Source organism: Solanum dulcamara, chromosome 2 (assembly GCF_947179165.1).
Source record: "Solanum dulcamara chromosome 2, daSolDulc1.2, whole genome shotgun sequence".
NCBI lineage: Eukaryota > Viridiplantae > Streptophyta > Magnoliopsida > Solanales > Solanaceae > Solanum > Solanum dulcamara.
Genome location: NC_077238.1, coordinates 64,420,389 through 64,430,281, shown reverse-complemented (window position 1 = coordinate 64,430,281; position 9,893 = coordinate 64,420,389).

Sequence of the window (9,893 nt, the reverse complement as noted above, 5' to 3'; positions counted from 1 at the left end):
ACTTATAGACTTGGCCAGATTTCAAACCTCAATGCCATCACTAGAGGCCTTCCTACGATCCATAGGAGTTCCTATGACTCATAGCTTGACTCACACACATAGGCACACCTCACTTTTTCTCAATCTTTCTCATGGTTCCCGATCTTAGTCTAGGCTAGAATAACACTGGATGTTACAATATCTCTCCTTTGGGATCATTGTTCCTCGAATGAAGAGTAAACCATGGAAGGAATCGAGGTACAAATAACAATCAAGACTCAATTATTCAACCAATCAAATGCCCAAAATAGTTTACTGTTCAAACTGATGGATGGACATACCAATTCAAATCAAGAAAAGAAACATTGCCTTCAATATTCTTATCGATGGACATGAATAGATGCGGATATTTGGCTTTCATATCTTCCTCATCTTCCCATGTGGTTTCCTCAACAAATTGATTCCTCCACAAGACTTTGACTAAGGCAATCTTTTTAGTTCTCAATTTACGAACCTGACGATCAAGAATTTAGATTAGAATTGCTTTATAGAACAATCTATCCTTAACTCCAATACTATCAATGGGGACTACCAATGAAGGATCTCTGAATCACTTCTTCAACATCAAGACGTAAAATACTAGATGAATGGCGGCTAGTTTAGAAGGTAATTCCAACTCATAAGCGACACTCCCATCCTCCTTACAATCTGGTAACGACCAATATATCGAGGACTAAACTTTCCCTTCTTTCCAAACCTCATGACGCCCTTCATGGGTGATACTTTTAAGCACACCCAATCATCCACCTCAAACTCTAAGTCTCTCCTTCTCATATCGGTGTAAGACTTCTGGCGGCTTTGGGATGTCTTTAGCCTATCTCTAATAACATTCTCCTTCTCCATAGCTTGGTGAACAAAATCAGGCCCAATCAATTCAACTTTACCAACTTCAAACCACCTAATTGGTGATCTATACCTCTTCCCATATAAAGCTTCATAGGGAGCCATTTGAATACTTTTATGATAACTATTATTATACGCAAACTCTATTATAGGTAAATGATCATCCTAATTTCCTTTGAAGTCAAGTACACATTTCCTCAACATATCGTCCAATATCTAGATGGTATGCTTTGCTTGGCCATCTGTCTGGGGATGGAAAGTTGTACTAAGATTCACTTTTGAACCCAGTCCTTTATGAAAGGACCTTCATAATTTGGAAGGGAATTGTGCTCCTCTGTCTGAGATGATAGACAAGGGAACCCCATTTAATCAGACAATCTCCTGAATATAAAATTTTGCATAATCCTCTGCGGTGTCAATAGTCTTAACTTCCAAGAAATGGGCTGATTTAGTCAATCTATCCACAATCACCCAAATCGAATCATGCTTTTTTCGGGACTTCAACAAACCTGTAATAAAGTTTATGTTCATCATCTTCCACTTCGATTCTGGAATCTCTATATTTTGAGCTAACCCATATGGCCTTTGATGCTCAACTTTAACCTGTTGGCAATTCAAGCACTTGGAAACAAATCCAGCGATATCTCTATTCATTCCACTCCACCAATATACTTCTCTCAAGTCATAATACATGACCAAGTGGTTCGCTTGAAGGCCAGAAATGGCTTTCGAGTGCCGGCCATGTGTAGGGTACCCTCTCGGGGTGTGAAAGACTCAAATATTTCTTCACATGTGTGTAGACTCGAACCGAAGGGATTATAATTTTATATATGAGTTAGGACCAATTCCTATATTTGAAGTTTGTTAGATGTATTTAGGGGTCATAAGGGACCTCTAACACCAAACCGAGTCCAAAGAATTCCAATCGATTAAGTTTTCGGATGAGTTTCTATAAGGGGTCGACTTCTAATGACCATATCTTTCAAATATGATGATCTGGGTGGCCCATGACCTATTAAATTAAAGGTCTTCGAGTCTTTTTTCTAACGCCGCCAAGATTGTAATGTTTGGAGTTCGGAGTCAAAAGTTATGACTATCCTAAGACAAACTAGTACTGCAAGAATTTCAAGCCTGGGTTGTAACTGCAGGAATTTCAAGCCTGGGTTGTAACTGCAAGAAGCCTGGGCTTGGCGCCGCAGTGGCGCGACATGCCACTATAGCGCCAGGAACCAACCTCAGTAGTTTGGTCCCTGGCGCGGTGCGCCGCTATTGGATGTGCAGGATTTTTAAGCCTATTTTCCAAAACCTAGAAAACTTAGGCTTGGCACTATAAGGGCGCGACGCGCCACTATAGCGCCATAAAACAACCTGAGTAGTTTGGTCCTTGGCGCGGTGCGTCACTATCAGATGTGTAGGTTTTAAGCCTATATTTGACTTGGCGCTATGATGGCGCGACGCGCCACTATAGTGCCAAGAGTGTTTTAGCCTATTTTTCTAGATTTTTGGAGAAAGGGCAAATTGAGAATTTCCCAATTTATATATATATTAGCCTTGGAATATTTTGGGATCATTTTTCAGTACCCTTACCTCCGAAAAACCCTAATCTTGATCCCCTCTTCCCTTCCAGACATCTCGAACAAGAAATTCTCCCAAAAGCTCAAGGATTCAAGATCTTCAAGTCATGTCTTTGGTTTTCGGTGGGATGTTCTTCATTTTTAGGTATGTAAGTCTAACCTAAAATATGGATTGAGTTCTTCCATATGCCCATAGATGTGTTGGATAGAAGTTGTAAAAGATTTAAACCTTTTATGAAGATTTTTCTTCAAATTTCCTAAACTATCGAATATTACTAAAATGTGTTAATGATGTTCTTGAGTTGACTTTGTTGAGAGTATGGATTCATGTATTCATTCACATGAACCCAAGATGAGATTTCTTTTTGGCCATAATTTATCTTGAGGATGAGCTTGATGATTTTTATGTATAATAAAAACAATATTATTTTTATAGAGAAATGAGGTATTCTTTTACTTGAGTTTGATGAAATTGATTTTGAGTTATATGAAAATTGGGATAGTTGTGAATGTGAATGGCATAAAAAGAAATGAAATATTGGTAGAGCTAGAATGTCACTTTTGTTTCTATAAATGGAATATAGAATTAAATAAGGATTTTGGAGCAAGATGTTTGATAATGATGTGAATGGTGATGTTTGATGATAGTGTGAATGATGATGTTGTTAATGATGTGAATGACGATGTTGATAATGATGTGAATGATGATATTTGATAATGATGTGAATGGTGATGTTTTGATGATGGTGTGAGTGATGACGTGAATGGTGGTTATTTAACATATGTAGAATGATTGATGAAGAGGTTATGTTGATGAGGATGTTGTGTGATGAAGTAGATTGGAGTCTAATGTGATTATGTGATATGTGATTTGCATAATTTGATTTGATTGGAGTCTTATGAGTATTTTGAAAATAAATAATCTTTTGAGAAGGAGTTTTAAATAAATGATTATGAGCATTTTTGCATAAACTATTTATACACTATTTTGAGATTTAAAGAATGATTATTTTTATCTTTGATTTTAAAAAGAGTTTAAGCACGATTTGAGTTTGAAAAGTCTCTTAATTATCACTTTGAACATGAGTATTTTGAGTATAAATGAGTTGAACATTTTTACATAAAAATGTCTATTCTGAGGTAGAGTTAAGGAGTTAGAATTATATTTTAAACGCATATAATATTTTCTACATCCATTGAGTTGAGATGGTATCAATTTAAAGAGAAGAGTTTGATGATTGAGATGAGTCGATTTGAAAGAAGGTCCAATGAGACTAGGCTGATTGAGTTTTGAAAAGAGTCCAATGAGACTAAATGAGTTGATTTGAAATTAAGTCCTAAGAGACTAAATGAGTATTTTGAATATTTTACTCACTTGATAGATATGTGCGTATTGAGTCTTGGAAGGAGTATTGAGCACCAAATTGGGTAAGAGTATAGTCCATACTCGAATCCCATAAACTACGCCTCCAACGTAGGAAGGGATTGTACCGTCTCGGATGTTTCCCTATTTCATTGTCCTGAAATGATAGGACTTGATTGATTGACAGATCCATTATGAGTTGATTCATTCATACCCTAGCAAGTATGAACGGATGTGGCAACGACGTGGCTCATTGTACATCACCTACTTATAGGAGGTGGGATTGTTGTCGGTTAGAGAAACTCCCAAATTGAGTGGATTGTGCATGATATGATTTGTTTGATTGAGATTGTTTGATGATTGAGTTGGATTGTATAACATTACTAAGTTCTAATTTGCATATTTATTTAGTTGAGTCCTTTGACTTGATTGTTGAGTTGATTTTTGAATTGATTGCATATGATTGGATTGGATACGCGATATGATTGGATTGGATACGCGATATGATTGGATTGGATCGGATTGTACATGATTGGATGGGATATATTGTAAATGATTTGATTGAACTGTATTGTACATGATTGGATTGGATTGTATGGTATATGATTGGTATTTGTCTAAAATGTATTCTTACTTTAGACTTATAACACTTTGATTGAGTCTCTCTTATCTTTCTGGTTTTGAGATATTTGAACCAACGTTATTCTTCCTTGAGGGATATTTCATTCTGCCATATTACATACTCGTACATTCCATGTACTAACGTCCATTTGGACCTGCATTATTTCATGATGCAGAGACAGGTTTAAGAGATCATCAATAGAAGCACCATTGAGGATCTATACACACTCAACGTATTGGTGAGTCCTTCCCTACATTCGGAGGACACCGCTTATATATTCTAACGTCGAGTTAGCCCTTTCCATTTTAATTTGAGGTAGCCATGAACATGTCATTGGCACCAATTAGATAGTAGTGATAGAGGCTTCATAGACTAGATAGTAATGGGTCGATCGAGTATTTTATTTCCTTAAATCATTCTTGTCAAACTATTTTAAACGACATAGATTGGAGTTCGATTTGTTGGCCCATGGCCTTTATTATATGAATTAGAGTGTTGATTTGGACTGCCCACTAAATTATCCTTTATTTTAAACTTTCCTCTGATTGATTGATATTGAATGGATGTGTGATTGGACCAAGTGGTTCGCTTGGGGACCAGTAATGGTCTTCGAGTGCCGTTCACGTCTAGGGTACCCTCTCGGGGCGTGACATTAAACTTTTTATTTTTTTCTTTCATTATTTTCTTATTTTTTTGCAATTTTAATTATTTTTAAAAACTTATGTGGATTTTTTTAAAAAATAATTTAAAAGTTTTATTTAATTTTAACGCTTTATTTTTTTATGTTTTATTTGATTTTTTCACTTATTTTGATATTCATTAGTTAACTCATTTTAAATCAAGACATTTGAAATTAAATATGAATCAAATCAAAAGGAAAGACAAAAAAAAATAGAAAAATAAAAGAGAAAAGACAATGATTAAAGGTAAGAAAAATTAAAAAAAGTTTAAATACAAAGAAATCTTTTTTTAGAAAAATTATATGTATTAACTTAATTTATATACAAGATAAAGAAAATAAAAAGATTTAGAAAGAATTTAAAAATAATTTAAAAGTTTTAAAAAATATATTTTCTGATGTGGCAGCGCGTGTGTACAAACACAACTAACTTACTTGGTTGAAAGTGTCACGACAACACAAAAGTGCACGAAAATGTAAAAAAAATGAGTTTGAAAGGGAGGAGGGGGGGAGGGGGTTAATATGACCCTAGCTAAGTTAGTTAATTAGGAGAGAAGTAAAATAATATGTCTTTAACTATTGATAGCATCCACGATAGCATACCTCAATTAACATTGACTGGCTTCAATGGAACATCAAGAAAATATTTATTATGGAAGTGTTCAAATGCAAGCCCAAAGGAAGAAGATTGGGGCCATATAAAGCCCAAAAGGGAGCTAGCCCAAAATGCGGAATGTTCAAAGTCAAAGTTTCCTTATTTAAAAGTTTTCTAGTTTAATTTAAAAGTTTTATAGTTTAAATATTTCATTGTTAAAAGTTTACTAGTTATTGTTTCCACAAAAGTATGATTTGAATCCTATTCAATTTGGGAAAGGTTTTTCTATATATAGGGTGAATTTTGTTATTTTTTGAAAGACATGATTAATATTATTTGAGAGGTTTCTCTTCTTTACATCTTTGTGTGTGGTGACCATGAATTTATTTTAAAACCTTTAAGAACAATATATTCTTTAAGTGTAACGACCCAAAACATCGTTAATTTTGATTAAAAAGAAATCACAAGAATCTGGCTTGATTGGGTCCCACTATCCCGCCAGAGCGGGAGGTCATGGGACAGAACTTAAGTTACAGATTTATTATTTTCTCCACTTCTCCCAAGTGTGAGTTAGAGGCAAGGTTTTCTGCAAAACCCTCCAAAAAGGCTGCTCTTGAATGAAGAAGAGGAGGGGAGAGAATCTCAGCTTTTGGAAGGCTTCAACCCGTGGAATTCAATCTAGTCTTGCCCGTGGAACATCTGGAACCGTTGATTTCAGCAGTGTAATGTCTCCGCGAATGCTTGGCGCCCAGGTAGGCTAGGCTTCTCTTTTTTGAGTAGTAAATCTATACCTACTATGTAATATAGAAGGAAAATTAATGAGAATTCATATACTAAGTTGTTGGTCATGGATTATGGGCAGAGATCCAGTTGTGATAGGGTCAAATTCGAATGTGACCTGGGTAGAAAGGTGCTGCAGTGAATTGAAAAGTTATTGATTGTGATATTTTTATGTGCAGTTGGTTAATTAATATCAAGCATAAAATCTCGTACAGAAAAGTAAAACTAGTAGATTTTGAGGTTAGACCTATAAGGTTTGGTAGTGTGGACCTTGATTGTTTCTGAAATTGTCTTAAATGTATAATTGAGTTACTTATGATATGTCTACACGTGTACAGATAAGGATAACAGGTTAGTCCTTATATAAATGAGCACTTGCTGGCCTATTTTTGTGATGAACATATTCTTGGTGATATAAATGTTGTGAATACTGAATTTAATTGTGAATATGGTATATTTGGATCGGGTATCACATTCTGACACATATATGGATCGGGTGTCATATTCTGACACGTATTTGAATAGGGTGTCACATTCTGACATATTCTTGGATCGGGTGTCACATTTCAACACAAATATGACTGAATTGAGTCCCCTAAGAGGGCCAAGTATGTGTGTGTGGATGGTCCCATGAGAGGATATGATGATATATGTATTTTCATGTGATAATAAGGTTACTGGTAGATGAGCTATGAACTAAGAACTATAAATGAACAATTGAGTTGAGGTGTGATAGATATAGAGAATTATGATCATCAATACACTTATTGATGGATAAGAGGATGGACGCTGTTAGGCCCGGATATGATCTATATGGTATAATCGTATTTTATATTTATATCTCTTATTTCTCTGTTTATATATTATGCGGTGGGTATCAGATTGAACGATGATGCCTACTAGTATGTGTTTTTTGTACTGATACTACTGTTGCTATGCCACTTGACATAATCTGATTGCAAGGTCAGTTATGTCTCTTAGGTGAAGACGAAGACGATCCTCCAACAACTTCTATTTTTTCCTTATCTTGGTGGAAGCTGGGTCATTGGTCTTTTATTTTATTTGTACTATTAGTAGCTCTTGTATCTGTTTAGACTAGTATGTTTGGGGGATTTCGTATAATTGTATAAGCTGGTGTTTAATATAGTTTTCTTTAGAAATTTTGGTTTAATTATTCAAGTTTGTTTTAAATTCCGCAACTGTTCTTATATAAGGGGTTAAGGGTTCTCCTGCTCAAGTCATAAAGTGGGTTCCCTCACGGCTTTGTGGGTTGGGTCGTGACATTAAGAGGTAAGACTAATTCTTAACTTGATTTTTTTGGTTTTTTATTAAAGTAAATTTTAAAAAATGAGTAGGCTTCTGCTGCTTGTTGTCTCTCTCCTAAATATATAACATTATCCATTGATATATAAAATTACTTTTTGTTGGAGGACAAATGAATTTCTTTCATTTCCAAGCATTGTACTAAAATGTCTCGAAATTTCTTGATTGAGTCTTTTCAATTGCAATGTTCTAAGTTCCTTTTTTGGGTGAAGTTGCCAACCAAATACAATACTTTAGCTTAGAGAAATTAAATCTTACATCTTAATTCAGATTGCACAATTGTTTATTTATTAGGTATTTCCCTCATCCTAATTTATATGACACAATGAAAATTTTAATTGTCAATCAAGTTTTTCTTTAATCATTTTATGTCTAAATTATTAATTATTATGATTAATAATAGTATTTAATTTGTTAAGCTATTTTTAAATATATATTAAAAAAAACTTAAAGCTTTTACACACGAATTCATGATCAATTGAATTTCAAAACTTCAAACGTACCACAAAAATTGATATGAGACAAAGAAAATTAGAATATATGATGGATTTTTTAGTTGACACATAATTTTCTATAGTTAGGACCCTAGTTAAGTTAAAGTGTGTAGTTGAGATTTCAGTCATAGACCATGAGGTACTTATGCATTATCTTCTTAAAAAATCTATTTAAGTTATTTAAAATTATTTTAAAAAATATATAAATAAATATTGAGCATGTGAACAGATGAATTTTTCATAATTTAGTATATATATAAAAGTGATTCCAACTAAATGAAAATTATTGTCCTAAATAGTTAGGCCATTAAGACTTATGAAAGCTAAAAGTAATAAATAAAATAAAAAATTAAATTAATTTAACATGTGAAATGCCACATCAAATAAAGTAAACATCCAAAATAAATTAAAAAAATGACCAGTCATCCGAGACCCATTTAGAAAGAACCTGAAGGCTCAAACCCCCTTTCTCTTCTTCCTTTCATCAAACCTAGTGTAATTTTGTTGAAATTGATCGAGTCAGCTGCTCTCCATCAATTAATGCTTCCGAAAAAATATGGAGTATTATAGAGTTGGAGCGAAAAATATGAAGTACTACATATACGGAAGAAAAATAATTTGGTGGTGAGATTTTTTGGCTTCCCTCCTTTTAGTTCCTTTTATACTTCAATCTTTTAGTGCTTTCGTCCATTCAGTTTCTTTTGGCTGCACTTGAGGCAAGTCTATTCCTCTAATTTAGGTCTTACTAATTGAATAGATAGAATCAATTTACTTACAATAAGTTAAAGATTGTTACAAAAATTTGTATGTTAGAACTATATTTAGTGTTCTTAAAGTACTTCTTAGATGGTGTTCATACATTCTATCTATTTGTTGAAATTTCACCATTGATTTACATTTTGAAGAACACAGAAAAAAGAAGGCAAGTTGCTGGTAGAACATTGATATAGAGTTCAGGACTTTCTGTGAGGCTTTTGCAGGTTCATATCTTCCTTCTATTTTGTTTGAGTATGTGGATCTAATTTTATCTTCTGGGTGTCTGGTAGCTTGATATTGCTTATCCATTATGAGATCTTTTAAAAAATAAGCAGTAAGGTAAACTAGTTTGCTGAAGTAGTACGGAAGTAATTTTTTGCTGAAGGTGGCACGACTGTTGGTTGCCATTGGCTTTCTTAGATTGACGGTTGCGAGTAATGCTCCAAGTGAAACAACCGGAAGATTTGGTGCTTTTGCAGGATCTATCTATGCAACCACTAACAATTAAAATCCTCTTCTCACCACATAAGAAATAAACATAGGTGTGGTCTTTATGAAACCATAAAGTGCAACATGTGAAGTGTTGCATTTCACTTACTAAGGGTATGAGCCTTTTCAGGGATGACCATGAAATAATGTAGTCCAGTGATGAACCTAAAGTGATGACTGCATCCAACTCAGTGCACTTTCCTCTATAACTTGGGATATCCAATTATCCATACACATATATGCATACTACATAAAGATACAAATTTAGTCCCCCGTACCCAAAACATGTGGCACTTTTCGCTTCTCAAGAAGCAAAGGAAGTGAGCTTTGATCTAA